A 16,738-nucleotide genomic window follows, 5' to 3' on the forward strand; every position below is an offset into this window, starting at 1 on the left:
GTCATAATTCTTCATCGTCATCAGGCACAGCATCAACGAAGTGCGCATAATGCATCACATGCGTTTAGCAGGTACCAATGCTCTCCGTAGAATGACGAAAAATGGCACAGTGCCTGCTGCCCTACTTCTCAAAAATTACAATGATTTATAGGGTAGTGGGTTCCTCGCAAGTGCACTTGCATTGGTTGCAAAGGAAGCCCATAAGCGCATGATCCATTCCCCCCCCCCCCCCCTTGTCTCTCTCCCACGTCAACGTATGTTATACAGCATGACGTGAGAGGGAAATAGCGACCGGGCGTCACCCAATGCAAATTACATAACTGGTGGGCCGTTTAAAGCTTCCAACCCATTAAAAAGGGCTGATCCATAATTCATCGTCATCAGTCGTCGCGTCAACAAAGTGCACATAATGCCTTACAGACGTGTAGCTGGTGCCTCGATTCTCCGCAGAATGACGAATAATGGCTTAGTAGGTGCTTCCCAACTTCACAAAAAATGTGATTTATGGCGTAGTGGGTACCTTTCTAGTGTACTTGTATTGTAGCCCCAAGAGAGCTTACAGCGGGCTCTAGAAACGCCGCTCTTCCAGCTTTCGCTGTGACTGTGCTGCGGTTTCAGCGCAGGCCTGGCGATTTTTTTTTCTCTCTAGTGTCCCTTTAATACTGCGGTAGTAGATCCGGCACTGGAACACTGAACGAACAGAATTTTTTTTCCGCCGAAAGCCGTGCGACCTCATAGATTACAAAAGATTTTATTGCATTTGGCCATAACTTTGGAGCCAGTGATGTCATCAACACTTAGTGAGTATTTGGTGCCTTTAGAATTCGGTGTAGTCGATTTTCGCTGATGAAAAGGGCCGAGCCTTCACACGCACCGTGGAAATAGTTGATGGTGTGCGGGAACTTTATCGTGACGGTGCAACCAGTCCACGGGTTCCTTTTTGTACAGCGAAAGCTGTTATGAGATCATTTCACCGGCCGTTTTTGGCGCCGTAGTTGTGCGCCGCCGCCGCCGCCGCCGCCGGTGTCCGTAACCGCTATCGCTCGAAGTAAGAAAAAAAACGAAATAAGAAAAAATTTCTAGGATGGAACGGGCTTCGAACCTGGGCCCTCTGCGTGGGAGCCCAGTGTTGTACCTCAGAGCCATGCCGGTGCTCGGAACTGCCTAGCAAGAAGACGCTATAGAGGCTTCATGTCCAGAAGGAACCACATTAACATATGTAATTTAGTGTGGTAGAAGAGTGAAATAACAACCACGCCCCACACAACGCGAATTCTGTAACCAGGCGTCACACAATACGAATTGAGCAACGAGTGGGCTGTTGGATGCTTCCAACCCATTACAAGGGGCTCTGAAATAATTCTTCATCGTCATCCGGCACAACACCAACAAAGTGCGCATAATGCCTTACATGTTTTTAGCGTGTACCACGGCTCTCCGTTGAATGACGAAAAATGGTATAGTGGATGTTTCCCTATGATACACAAATTATGATGAGGTATAGCGTAATTGGTTTGTCACAAATTAGCGTGTTATAAAGCGCGCGCGCGGCCGCTTTCAAGCAGCTGCGCGACAGAACGGCGCGAGTCGCGCGACCAAGAAGCGCGAACAACGAAAAAACAAGCATCAAAAGACGCCGGCGCGCCGCATCCTCCTCACCCACTCGAGCCAGACGCAGTCAACACGATCGAACGCCCGGCAAAGCCTGGATCTTTCTAGAAGGAAAGGGTGACGCATCCGCGAGCAATGCCGCCGCGATTCGAACCTACGAGAAAGCTCTCGCCCTTTCTCTGGCCTCAGCTGTACTGCACGCCGAAGAAACCTCCCGACGCTTCTAGAAACCGGGGAAGAAGGGATAAAAGCGTGCAAACGACGAGGGTAGTGCAGACAGGAGACAGTGGACAGTCGAGACAGGAGTGAGTCAGTCAGCCCGGTGATGATGAAGTTACGCTAAGTGTGGCTCCGTTAGCCAAAGAAGACGTGTTTATGATGGTGTGTGGTCAGTCACTCGTCGACCTGGAAGAATCCGATGACGACACCGTGTGAGCCGTGACAAGTCACGACGACGGTTGAGCTACGACGATCAACGCTGGAGCTGGCGTGAGTATTTCCTTGAAGAGAAGCATTCGATTACCGTCCAAGTATTGTGGACTGGATACGCCATTATCTATTCAGGACTTTAACTGTCGTTGAATAGTTGTAATGCATGCGATTGCATTCGTAGCGTGTGATCTGTTTGTTTAGCTCCCGTTGTGTAAACACCATCTGAACTGTATTGTGAAGTTGTAACTGGTACCAGCCGAGTGTGCATGTGTTTGTGTTATTTGTGTTGCCTTAACTGAGAATATATTTCGTTTTCGTTTGTGTTATCGACTCTCGGCTCTGACCCGGTCTTTGGACCACAACCGGCGTTCGCTGGCGCACCAAAGGACCAACTCTAAGTTGTCCGCGCTTTCGTGGTGCGTTTTCGGAGGGCCTTGACGCCAGCCCTTAGAATCCGCCCGGCGATTGCCAACCCGATTAACGGGACAAGTGACAATTATTCTGGCGTCCGCGACACAGGACCTTTTTGGTGCACAGTGTGTCCAAAGTAGGGAGAAAGAGCCTTGAGACGTTGATAGTGCTTGCGAACGATTTTGAGTGTTGCACCGCGTTCTCGCTAACCTGTGTGCAGAGAGTGTTTTTGAATTCGAAGTTAGGCAGATATTTTGTGCACGCGGCTGAATCGTGAATCTTGAGCTAACTATTTTCATTCTTCTTTGTTGACTTTGTTTGAGCAAAGAGTTTCTAGGCTGGGCCGACCAAAACGGCGCTGTTTGTGGATGCACCATGTGTGAAGTAGCGTGGCCGTAAGCATGTCTCGAAGTGCTTAGAGTAGAGGCGTGCAAGAAAGCTGTGAGGATAGAAGGGTGAAAGAGTTGTGCCCTTTTGCACCATCGTCCCTGTTTCTCCTCCGGGGTTTCGGAACAAGGGTGTCAGTCTTTTAAGGTAGTGTATTGCCTTGGCCGTTTTCACAAGAACTCCTTAAATATTTATTTTATTATCTACAATCAAGTTTCCATTGACATTGTATCTCTAATTTACTTTTGCCTCCCTCACACTTCAGTGTACGCCTGTACCCTGTGGATACAACAAATAAACAAACAAACAAATAAATAAGTAATTAAATAAAAATCGCCTCATCGCGGAGTGGGGATATCTTCGGTGCCCAGGAACTCAAGTTTATCAGAGCCCATAAATAGTGACTGTGCCTTCGTCAGATCAGGGCGTTTTGTTAAACATTAAAAGGTTAAAATAGCGACACACACAGAAGACTATTGTTGGCACAGAAACGTACAACAGAAGCCTCAGTTTAACATTTTAATACGTACCAAGTAGCCCGAACTTCTACGCTTTTGTAAACATTTTCTGGTTTTTTTATTTTTTTTATGTGAAGCAATTTTCACTGAACGAATAGGCTCGGCAATGAAATGCACTTGGTTAAACGTATTGATCACATTCTTTTTCCTAATATGTAAACGCCGATAGCCATTTAGGCACCGCACATGGCACGAATTTTCGGTTGAATTTGGCTTCCCTGCTTGAATAGCACGCTTTCAAACAGCTGGCCTCGTAAAGAAGGCGAACCTATCACCATAACCGCTAGACAGATGTGATTTTCTTTCTTTCTTTCTTTCTTTCTTTCTTTCTTTCTTTCTTTCTTTCTTTCTTTCTTTCTTTCTTTCTTTCTTTCTTTCTTTCTTTCTTTCTTGTATGTATTTATTTATATCTATCTATCTATCTATCTATCTATCTATCTATCTATCTATCTATCTATCTATCTATCTATCTATCTATCTATCTATCTATCTATCTATCTATCTATCTATCTATCTCAAACAAAGCAGATGTGTATATTATGGTTGTTTTTTTTTTCTACAATATCTTTTAATGCAACAAGGTCGAGACCGAATTCTCGCGGGATCGAATTCCGGCCGCGGCGGCCCCATTTTCGATGGATGCGAACATGTTTGAGGCCCGTGTACTTAGATTTAGGTGCACGTTAAAGAACCCCGGTGGTCTGAATTTCAGAATCCCTCTCCTACGGTGACTCTCATAATCATATCGTGGTTTTGGGACATTGAACCCCAACAATCGAGACCAAATTTGCGAAAACTGCCTTCGCCACTTCACTTCACAGCGTTCCCTCCTATTAAGGGCGTTCCTCCTTGCAACTAAGATAAAAAGAAAACAATCTTTAGGGGGTGGGGGGAATGTAGCGATTGCGAATGGACTTCGACAAACTAATCATAGAAGTCAAAACTATTCGCTTTTCTTTTGAGAGCGATCCAACTTTTCCCTCATTTTAAGCAAACAATTGATAAATATTTCTGCGAGAAACCAGCGGCAAAAGGCAGCCATAAATCACCAGTAATCGCTTCCAAAGTGTAAAATATCTCTGCTAAAGCTTCCAAGCGGGATTGAGATGTGTCCGCCCGAGCGTGGTCCAGCGACCCGAACGCTGTGGGACCCCATCCCAGCCGCTCGGTCTCCCAGGAGAGGTGAAGCTCTCAGGTTCTGGAAAGCGAGTTGGCGACCAGCACTCGCAGTTCTGTGCAGTAAAGCCAGAGTCTCGCAAGGTCATTCAGAAACAGGTAGCACCGATTCAAGAAAATGGAAATTGTGCGTGTGAAGAGTTTATCACTGGTACCCTCGATGTAAACGGCAACAAGGGCGATCGTAATAATAACAACAATACGAGCAGCAAGGATCCTAATTTCAGCTAACATGAATTGCAAGCCGGCCAAGCTAATAAGACCTTACTCCTAAATATTCGAATCGCACGAAGTTGACTCTGCTTCCTTCACAGCACATACAACACTGCACAGATTTTTCGGAACGGAGAGCGAGAGTAAATTCTAGTTGACTGCAGTGGCTAAAACGATTTACGGAAGGTTCTCCGTGAAATCGAATGCAGGGCGCCACTGGAATTCAGGGTCCATTTAACGCGTTCTCAAATAGAGCGTCTCTCTGCGTTTGTTTCCACTGCGATTGTTTATCTTGCGTTCACACCAAAGAGGTCGCCTTTCTGTCGAGCCACACGCGGTAAACCGATAAAACGCGCCATAAGTGATGGGAAAGCTTCGAGCTTCCACGCATAGGCAACCATAGCGTGAACGCTTCGAAGCAGCAAGAGGTATAAATAGCGTTTCGGCAAGAACCAAACAGCGGAGTGGTTGCCTGCCTACCCGTACAAAAATGTATGTAGACAGTCTATACACTGACTAAAAATGGGTTTAGACAGTCGATAGACTGGCTAAACACATTTTTATAAGGGTAGGGCACTTAGGGCTCCCCCAACCTACCCCAACACTTTTTACAGTTTAAAAGGGCGCACTTGCATCCCAAGGGAGATATACTTTTGAGAAGTAGCGAATGAACTGCGGTCCCTCTGTTGACAGAGGAGTCTTTCCAATCCTTTCCCGGTGCTTACAGGGAACCCAAGCTCAAGTTTACGGCACGACGACAGCGCCGCGCTGCGGCTCTGGAGAGAAGCTCTGGCGCAACTTGGGGCAAGCGCAGCCGACTCGGCCTGTTTCGCGCGCGAGCGCGTTTTTCAGTGGGTGCGCGGAACTGCGGCGCCGTGCCGACAGCTTGGCACGCTGAACCAAGAGGCTCGCTATGAGAACCTGCATTTGCACGTTGGCAGAAGCGACCCCGCGGAAGCGCAGTCGAGGTCCGAAGTATTGTTGTGTCGTGGCCTGCCACAACAGTGCAGACAACAAGGCATGCGATGCACGTGTGAAATTGTATTCGTACTCGGGCATGTCGCACGAGAAATAAAGGCGGCAAGCGTGAATAGCTGACAGCGCTGTCTCGCCTTCTATTTTGGCTGTCTGAGTTCATCGCTTTCGTTCGTTTCGACTACATGAATCGATATGTAACTCGGCGCATGCACGCAGCGACTACAGTAATGATTACTCGCTGTCTTCTCGCATTGTGAAAGTCCGGTTACGGTTGTAGGTGAAACAACTTTGTGTTTTGATTCCCCGTGTTCGTGAGACCTACCCGTCGTTGTTGAACGTTCACACTCGCGTTATACCGTTAGCGTTGCGCAGTTGGTTGCAGGGACGTAGGCAGATTTCTTTTTTTCTTTTTTTTTTGGGGGGGGGGCACCCCCTTGATTTGAAGTGGGGGCCGGGCAGGCAGATGTGGTCAAGTGTCATTTTGGGCTCTGTATGCCATAGCAAAAAAAAAAAAAAATTCGGGGGAGGGGGCACGGGACCGGTGTGCCCCCCTACCAACCAACCAGTGGCCAAGACACTGGTTGGTTGAATTCAACTGAACTCAGCACATTGTCAGGAATTCGGCGCCTGCAATTCACGCGTCGGGAAGGCTGCTTTATCACGCCGGAATCTTCAGGTTTGCTGTGTTTTTGTCACTTCATTAGGGTGATATTTAGGCCGCTGAATATAACTGGCACTTAATAAATGCTTTGCAATTGCAACCTTGAAGTAACCACCTTCTGACTTTGTGCGATTCTCTAGCCGCGTTCGCGCAGCAGGTTTTATACGCCTGTCAAGTTGATATCATAAAAAGAGACTGCAAGCATGACGCGAGAGTCGAAAAAACGAGGCTAGCAGTTCATCTTGCTTCACAGTGGTTAAAGCTCAGCTAGCTGCTTCGCGTCTTAATCGGCGGGTGATTCTCCAGCGGCACGGAGGACTTGACTCTAACCTTCTCAGAAAACAGTGCCATGGCCGTATAATTTTTTTTTTTTCGCACGCCGCAAACGTTTGTTCACGAAGGTATACAGCTGCTACTGCAAGCATGCCATATCAAAACAACAATCATATGATTCGTAGTCCACACCGCAGAACGTCGATAGCGTGCACGGCTTCATTTCGGAGTGCATGTGGACCATTACGCATCTTTAACATGACATAATGAGAATAACGTCGAGGTACACGTCCTAACGGTGTAATCGCGACTTGGGAAATGCATTTTCGCTTCGAGTCGGGCGTCGTTGTCGTCGATCGACGGCTCTTCGCCGTAAACGTGATTGACGAGCCTTTCTCCTTTTATCAAGTTCGCTTTTCGGAAGTGCCACTCAAGCTTGAAGATCCTTTTGAAAGTGCACCGCGAGAGCTCTGCACGTGCACGGAAGCGAGCGGCAGCGCATTGGAGAGAAGGAAAACGCGCGTTGCTTGCACCCAGTTTGTATTTTTATGCCAGAGATGGCGCTGTCTGTCAAGAGCAGCAGCCGTGGGTTTTTCGTGGGCTCCGGAATGACAGCGTCAGATAAGTGTTTTTTTTTTTTTTGCATGATTCGAGCTTGTTTGTTTAGTTAAGCCACTAGATTGCAGCTTAATAGAGCTTACAACTTTGTGCTGTTGGTACAAAGTGGTGTGACAGTCGCTTCGGGTGTTTTTTTAATATTTGTTTTTTTGGCCACCACGTGGCTGAAAGGTGCACAGGTGCTTTGAAGTGTAACATACTTGCGGAGTTTTGTGATATCGTTTGGCTTTAATCTAATCTGCCGCGTGAATGCTCTATAGCCATGGTCAAAAAGACCGTAAAGTGTTCAGGATGCGGAATGGGGCGGAAAATAGAGGTTTGTGAGGATGAGACGACAGAGAGAGCTGACGCCAAGTGTAAGCAATGCGAGTTAGAGGCGAAGATGGAAATGATGATGGCCGCCCAGAATGAGCTCAAGGTGAGAATATCCGAGCTGGAGAAAGCGGTAGCGACAGAGCGGGAAAAAACGATGGCTATGGCGGAAAGGCTGAAGTCAGCCGAGGAGGGAATGGCAAAGGTAGCCATGCCAGCAAAGGTAGCCATGCCAGCAAATGTAGCCACGGGGAACAGGGAAGCAGGCGACAGCGGGAAAAATGGGGCATCGACCCCCACAGTGGTAGGCGCGAAGGGGGAAACAGGTTTGGAAAAGACAGGTGCAAGGGACACAGGACCCACCTTCCGCGAAGTAGTCTTGGGAACGGGAGGGGACAAAACAACAGCAGTAGCACGCGCTAGTAACAGGTGCAGTGGCCAGGTGCGGGAGAGTCCACCAGAAAAGTCGGATCACGTGATAATCGCCGGGGACTCGAATTTAGCTACATGCGCAGAAGCAGTCAAGGAAAGGGTGAGAGGCGACAAACGAGTTTTAATAGGAAAGTTCCCGGGCCATAGGCTGGGATCAGTGATGAGATAAGCTAACGCAAAACTCGCAGCTAAGTCTAATGGACGTAACCTCGTGATAATCGCGGGAGGTCTAAACGACGTCTTGAGTAACGAATCAGCCGAACTAGCGACCACATTGGCGAAAGGGGTCGATGACATGCGCGCCATTTCCCCTCAGGTGCAGATAGTGGTATGCACAATACCGGAGGTACCGGTGCGTGACGGCAACCTGCAAAGAGCGGTTGTCGACGCAAACAAAGAGATATGGCAGATGAGTAGAGAGAAAGGCATCGAGGTAGTGGAAATAAACAGAGAGGTGCACAGGTGGGGTGGTTTTCGAAGAGACGGAATACACTTCGATAGGAGGCTTGGCCATGAGGTGGGTTGGCGTCTTGCAGGACGCGCAGTAGCTTTTTTGGGGGGCACGCGGGCCCTTCGGTGCCCATGGTAGCTTGTAATGAGGAAAACAACCAGGGGGACTCTTTGACAGGTAGTATAGCGAAAAAAAACAGAGAAAAGGTAAAAGAAGGGAGAAGGCGCGTGTTGCAATTAGTTACATTAACATGCAGGGTGGCAGAAAAAAGGCAAAATGGTTAGAGATTGAGGGACAGTTAAACAAGGAACAGATAGGTGTTTATGCGGTTACAGAAACACACCTTAGAGACTTGGAAGAGCCACCACATATTGAAAATTATGTTTGGGAAGGATGTAACAGGATCACATCAGAAAGGAGAGGTGGGGGGGTTGGAATGCTAATTTATAGCAGAACAAAATGGGAGAGAGTGAAACAAACGTGTTCAGAGCACATGTGGGTTTCGGGCACAGTAGGTGGAAAGAAAACGTGGCTAGGTGTAGCTTACTTGTGGACAGGCAATAACTGCAGAGAAAAGAATCTGGAGATAATGAAATGCATAAGCACCGATATTAAAGAATTTGGTCATGATGCCGAGATAATCCTTCTAGGGGACATGAACGCTCACATTCATGACCTTGACGGATATTCAGACACCAATGGCAAGTTATTGCTAGATCTCTGCGAGCAACATAGTCTTGAGATAGTTAACGTGGGGCCTAAGTGTGAGGGGCAGATCACGTGGGAAGTCAGAAACAGGCAATCGAGCATTGATTACTGTCTCATGACAGAAGGAATATATGACAAACTTAGAGAGATGAGAATAGACGAAGAAGGCATTAACAGCTTGGGTAGTGATCATAAACGCATAATATTACAAATGGGATATAAAACTGAAAATAAGAACATAGAATCAAAGTTTGGCAGCTCGTATCTAAATGACAAACAAATAACAAATATAGCCGCAAGAGTCGAGGAAAAAGTAGACGAACTACCAGGCAAAGACTGGAAGTATAGTGAGCTGCTACATGTAATCACGAAAGAAATGGAAATAGAGAAGAAAACTATTTGTTGGAAAGGAAAGAAAAAGCCAAAAAGTTGGTGGAACAAAGAAATCCGGGAAGCGATCGATATGCGACGTCAGGCATCACGGGAGCACAGACAGGCAAAAAAGGAGAAGCGGCCACAGGACGAAGTCAACCAAATATGGGAAATATATTTAGAGCAAAAATCCATTGTGCAGAAATTAGTCGAGGCAAAAATTAAAGGTGAAAGTGAACGCTGGATGACAGAGATTCGCGAAAAGAAGAAGGCCGCGCCTAGGATATTTTGGAGCCACCTAAAAGCGCTGGGTAGGAAGTCTGTCACAATGCAACAACATATGGTAGATGAAGGAGGAAATAAATTGGAAGGATATGAAGCGCTAGGTTACATCCGAAAGATAACAGCCGATTCGTTTAAAAAGGTCCCCCAGGGGATTCCCCCGGTGAGTAAAAGTACGCAAAGGAGTGCAACTGACGAAGATGTAGTACTAGAGAATTTCAATTGGAAGAAGGCCGAAGGAAAAATTCCTAAGCGCACTACTCCGGGCTTAGATGGGGTTCCCGTCAGCCTCATTAACGAACTCGGGCATAACACTAAAGAAGCACTGCTGAAAGCCGTAGAAAAGTGCTTACAGGAGAGGGAAATACCAGACAGTTGGAGAAAAAGTAGAATGAACTTAATCTATAAAGGCAAGGGAGAAAAGGATAACATTCGCTCGTATAGACCGCTAACAATTACATCGGTGCTATACAGGTTGGCGATGCAGGCAGTAAAATTAAAAATAGAAGCGTGGGTAGAACAAAATGATATTTTGGGAGAACTTCAGAATGGATTTCGAATCGACAGGCGGTTAGACGATAATCTGTTTGTTCTTACCCAGTGTATAGAAATATCTAAAATAGAAAACAGGCCCTTATACGTATAGCTTATCTAGATATCACCGGGGCGTATGACAACGTTAATCAGGAAATTTTGTGGGATATATTGAAGGAAGTGGGCGTAGGTGACGACTGTGTACAGCTTTTGAGAGAAATATACCGAGAAAATACAGTTTGTATAGAATGGGAAGGAATAAGTAGCAAGGACAGCGTTGAAATTAGCAAGGGGCTGAGACAGGGATGCCCTTTGTCCCCGCTGTTATTCATGCTGTACATGGCGAGGATGGAAAAAGCGCTAGAAAGTAGCAACATTGGATTTAATTTGTCACACAAACAGGTCGGAGCGATGGTTGAGCAGAAGCTTCCAGGTCTATTTTATGCTGATGATATTGTCTTATTTGCGGACAGTCAAGATGATATACAGCGACTGGCAGATATATGCGGAAGGGAGTGTGAGGCTCTAGGACTAGGATTTAGTGCAACAAAATGTGGATTGATGGTATTCAATGATCACGGAGACCATACGGTATTAATACAGGGCCAAAAATACCGAGGGTAAGCGAGTACAAGTACCTCGGAGTATGGGTAAATGAGGGGGATAGATATATGGAGGTACAAGAGAAAGCATCGGTAGCAAAGGGAAAGAGGAATGCTGCAATTATGAAGCACAGAGCTTTATGGGGATACAATAGGTACGAGGTGCTTCGAGGGCTGTGGAAGGGTGTGATGGTTCCGGGGCTTACATTTGGGAACTCAGTGGTGTGCATGAAGTCAGAGGTGCAATCAGGAATGGATGTAAATCAAAGGACGGTGGGCCGCCTCGCGTTGGGCGCTCACGGGAAGACGACAAATGAGGCGGTAAAGGGTGATATGGGATGGACAGGCTTTGAAGTGAGGGAAGCGCAGAGCAAAATGAGATTCGAAGAGAGGCTGAGGAAAATGAAGGAGAGTAGATGGGCAGAGAAGGTTTTCAGGTATTTGTATAGAAAAAGCGTTGACACGCAGTGGAGAAAAAGAACTAGGAGGCTCACCAGTAAATATACGGCTGGCAGTGCGGGCGATATGGCAACAAGGAGCATTAAGCGGAAGGTCAGAGAGGCGGAGAGGACTTATTGGAGGCAGCGATGGAAAAGAAGCCGGCTCTGAGTAACTACCGAAAAGGAAAAAACGAAATAAGGAGGGAAAGGTTTTATGATAATTCAAGGGGAAGCGCTTTACTGTTTGAAGCAAGGTCGGGCTGCCTTAGAACGCGTAGTTATAAAGCGAGATTTAGTAACGAAGAAGAACAATGTACATGCTGCGGGGGAACTAGGGAAACGATGGAACATGTACTGATTGAATGTGGCGATATTCACCCAGGTATACGTGTGGGCACGAGTCTACATGAAGCCTTGGGTTTTAGGGACAACAATGGAAAGCTGAACACGTCCGCGATAGAAATAAGTAAGAGACGGTTAGAGTATTGGTGGCAGAAAAGTAGAGATAAAGAACAAAAATAAATAATGGGGGAAAAATAAGGTCATTCTGCCTTAAGAGGCAGAGAGATGGACCGTGAATTTATATTTTTTGGTATAATAACATAGATTTTATCAATGTAGGTAAGGTATTAGGCCAACATGAAACAAGGAAGCTTTTTTTTTTTTTTTTTTCTTCGAGCCTGGTGGCAGACATGTCACCGCCCCGTTTTAAAGGGGACGCTCATAGCATCCATCCATCCATCCAGCAGCGCCACTGAGCGATGCTTGGGGAGCCTATACACCAGCACGCCTGTCTCGCACCCAGGCTGCTGGCGACGCTTCCGCGTATAGGAGCTCGTGTGGGCACTGCGTCATCTTTGGATGCCAAAACAAGCAGCGCAACAGGAGGATATTACTTGGCACTGTCTGCGACGATCACGACGCACCACGGGAATAGTGCCGGTGCGTTTTTTTTCACCTTCGCCGCGAGTGCATAATTGTAATTCAAGCAGAAAAACTCGGAGACGAGTGAAAATGCACGAGTGAGTACAATACCCACTTGTATTCTATTGTGTGATGCCCACCTATTCCATTTTACGAACCTAATTTGCGTGACACGCAGCTGGTTCGAAGGCAGACGCAAGCTTTGTGTATGAGTGCACTTACTACCTTTGAGCGTTTCCTTTGATGAAAATGAGGCGCATGGTAGTGCTTTCAAGCACAAGCAATCAGCATGCTTTGCCACTTCCAACGTAGTATCAAGCTTTAGTGCTTTTGATGGCATCCACGCCTTCAAGATTACAAGCTTTCGCCTTCAAACGGTAGTAAATGGTGTGGTGTTCCTCAACAACTGGCCAGAAGTTCGTGCTTTAAGTTCAGAGTTTGATGTCCACAAATTTATTTGGGCACGAGGCATCCAGCTGCGCAGAATACATATATTGGCACGTAAGTAAACAGTACTCGCGCCGGTGTCCTTTACGTCGCAGGCGTAGCGCTAGCTCAAGCAGCAAAATTTTTAGCATACTTACACAGCACACATTAAATAAGAGACAGCTGGATACCGCCCATTTGAATACCGGCTTAACTAAGAGTAGCACACTTTCGCTTGTTAAGCATCATCGTTACAGGATTAAAGTGGCGTAGATAGCTTCCAAAAGTGATCGATAAACGATACTGTAGGTGATGCTTTCTAAAAGCACGCGTTTGTGAGCCAGGCGCATTATTGTAACAGCACTCGTGAAACAAAAATTACGTACCGCGACACTACCCGCAAAGCGTACTCTAATTATTACGCGATGAATGTTAAAATGCTGAGCTTTCACAAAACTTTTGCGCAACTTCTAATATGCCGCAACAAAACATCCTTTCACTCTTTGGCGAGCTGCATTGTAATTATAACGCGCGCGTACTACAGCTAGGAGGCTTTTTAACAAATGTAAGTGTACGTACCTGACGAGGTTATTTCCGCAGCCTGCTCAGCATGTACTGTATACATTGTGAATTTGCATGAACAAGGTGTTCTTTATGTTCCAATCAAAACCGCGAAAATGTCCAGGCTAGAAAAAACACGAAAGACGTTCTCCGACGGCCTGAGTTTCGGGAAATTCGTGTTTGCTGTGTGTAGCGTCTGCTGGCGTGGCAGCCCGGGCATGTTGTTTCGTTGCGTGTGCGATAGATGGCGCGACGCTCGATTCAAATATGGCGCTACGCGTGGAATTCGCCGTGTTCTGGTCTATACTCTCCACTGACTTCACCGCTATCTTAAATCAGATTAGCGAGCACCATTCCAGAATGTCTTATATCAAAGTGAAGCTTGCAGCTCGTAGCTTCGACGAACAAATACATTCTGCTCGCTAGAAAAGAAAGAAAAAAGAACTCTCAACAAGCTTTCTCCTTTTAGTGAGGAAACAAAGCTAATTAGGCTTTCGCAACCGTTATCTTTAAAACTTTACTTAGGGCAGAGCAATGTGAACCGCGACGATATGACGACGATGATGATCATTACCATGATGATGGCGATGATGACTGGTTTAAGAGGCCCCTGAACCACCTCTGATAATTTTCCAACATTTCAAATAAACGCGCGCATCGAAATCAGAATGCCGTCACTATTAACAACGCGAAACGCGGCAGCGATGCGAGTCACCGGCGCGCCACAAACTTCAAGAAACAATTCCTTCTCCTCTCCGGTCCTCTCTGTAATCCCCAACGTCAGCACTCGGGTCTGGTCCTGTCGTCCACAAAAAGAACCTGTTTATCTGCTCGCAGGTACGCGCGTTCGCCGCTCTTCCTACTGACACGGTGAGGAGGAGCACTCGACTAGGAAGAGAGACGGGCCGACAAACGGAGCCTCACGAAGGAAAGAGCGAAACGAGCGAGGGCCTCTTTTAGATCATCAAACGCGTGTAACTCCGTTGTTACGGCTCCGTTTCGAAAAACGTCCGCGGCTACGTGTTTGTCGAAGACACGCGCACATGCAACGCCGCAACTAAATTACGACCTCTGGGTGGTTTAGGGGCCATTTGAGGCAGCGAATTTTCCGAAGCCCGCATGTTACGCTCGCCGATCAGCGATAGAAAGCGCCGGGAAGCACCAGCTGATAGCACCGGAAAGAAATCTCCCTGCCATTTCCAGCTGAGAGTTCTTATCAAGCTGCACGGTGACAAGTTGGATAGGATCCAATACCCTAGCGACAGGATCAGGCTCACCCCGCAAAAAGAGGGTTAAAGGGAGAGAGAGAAAAAACCTCTCTAGCAAGCATCTTTTCTAAGAAATGTTTGAATTCTTGAATGCATACTGGCAGCCCGAAACGCGTTGTCGCCATTTCTTCCGATCACGTTGGCTTACCCGAGAAACACCTTTATGACGGCCGTAATTCGGAACGCTGCGCCTGCTGCGTAAGATGCGTCGCGATGTATTAGCGTAACAGCCGTAGCGGGCTCAGCGTATGGCTTCGAAGAAAGAAGTCAGTGCTGCAAGCTTTCGCAATAATTGCTTTTTCTTTCATTTTTTCGGCTGAAGCTTTGGATACTTAAGAACCGTCTTCATGTTTGAGTGCTCTCAGCGTGCCTCCCCTAGAGTGTACTACCTTCGATTCGGAAGGAGCCTTCTATCTACAAACTCAAGCCGCGTCGTTAGACGGCGTGTAAAAATCTTTGGACAGCAACGTCAGAAGTTTTCATAATGTTGTAAGTTTATCGTAACCGTTTCTTTTGCACGTAAAATGGCTTTGAATCTGCCTTCTCGCTAAGCATCAACAATACAGAAGGAGGTGTATATTACGAAACATGCTTAAAAATCACGTGATAAGTGGTGCTGCGCTTGTTGAGTATTTGTTGCACGTCGACTGCACTTCGTGCCCGAAAACGGGTTCTGAAAAAGTGCCGTTACTAGGAATGCGCGTTTCCTTCATCGTGTTCGCTCGCCATTCGCCTTCCAAGACGTCGACAGCTCTTTACGTTGAATGTTCTTTCTTTCGCGATAAGAAGTAAGTACGTTCAAGCCTGTTGCCGCATGGATACGTAACGGCCGTGCCGAATTCCAAACGGCATTTTTCTTTCTTTTCTTTTTTTTTTTTGGCAAGTTCGATGCGGCTGCTGTTTTCTTGCAAGCACACGACTCACTTTATACGACGATGTGCCTGAAGATGATCGTATAACCAGAACTGCCTACGCACGTAGCAAACGAGTCACACAGTCCTTTCTTTAAAGCATTTGCCTGAGACGACTTGAAGGCGAAAGCCAGCTTCTTTTTCTTTGGAATCTATTGTATTATTTGAGTAGATTGTCAGTCACGTTACGCGACGTGATAGTGACGTCACGTAGATGCTACAAATTTTGGCGACATGCGACGTCGTGATGACATCATAGGCTGAAGTCATCTCACGATGACTACTTTTCACATCGCTCGTGTTGACGCCGGCGTTCGCTTTTCGCGTTTTGATGAGGCATCTAAGGCTTTCGCCTCAATAAGTTGAAAGTCACACTTCGAACGAGAACGGACAGCACGGCACCAGAAACAAATGAGCGGAATAGCGGCTGTGTGCAGACTGTCTGCACACACCCGCGATTCTTGGAGATGGAAAAGGACATGAACGAATAAGCTGTTCAGCATAACGACGAAATTACCGTAAATCGCTAGTTAATAACGCGATAACGTTAGAGAGCTCGCTTCGCAGAAATTCCGCCGTCGGCGGCGGTGTCGTTGGTTGTGAGCGAAAATTCGAAATTCATGCAAATAAATAAATAAATAAATACCATCAGTTCAATTCAGAAACGAACTCGGGTCATCTGCGTGGCAAGCAGGTGTTCTACCATAAAGCCACGCCTGTGCTTGAAGCAGTTTCGGAAAATAACCCTATACGAATGTCATGCAGTGCGAGATGTATCCTTAACGAATGTAATATTGCGTGGCAGAAGCGTACAATCACACCAAGCAACAAAGCATGTGAATCGCACAACGAGTGGGTGGTTTAAAGCTCCACCCATTTCGAAGCGCTCAGGCATAATTAACTATCTTTATCAGCAATATCAACAAAGTGTGCAGTGTCGCGCGTGCGCGTGTTGTCTCATGGACGCGTAGTGTATACTTCACCAATTCGCAAAAAGAAAGAACAATGATGGCGTAGTGGGTACTTCGCAACCCTACTTCCATATCTTAGGCGCACATGCATTCCTTTCCTTGTGACACGGTTGAGGATACCACCGAGAAGCGAAGGCAGGCTAGCGATAAGTAGGCGATGCGAACGGGTCCCGATTAGGCTATCGGGTTCAACTCTTGAAGGCGAAGCATAAGCGCCCTCCAAGTTTTTTGTTGTGTTTCTTTGTATACATAGAATAAAGAATATT

Source organism: Rhipicephalus sanguineus, chromosome 9, assembly GCF_013339695.2.
Source record: "Rhipicephalus sanguineus isolate Rsan-2018 chromosome 9, BIME_Rsan_1.4, whole genome shotgun sequence".
NCBI lineage: Eukaryota > Metazoa > Arthropoda > Arachnida > Ixodida > Ixodidae > Rhipicephalus > Rhipicephalus sanguineus.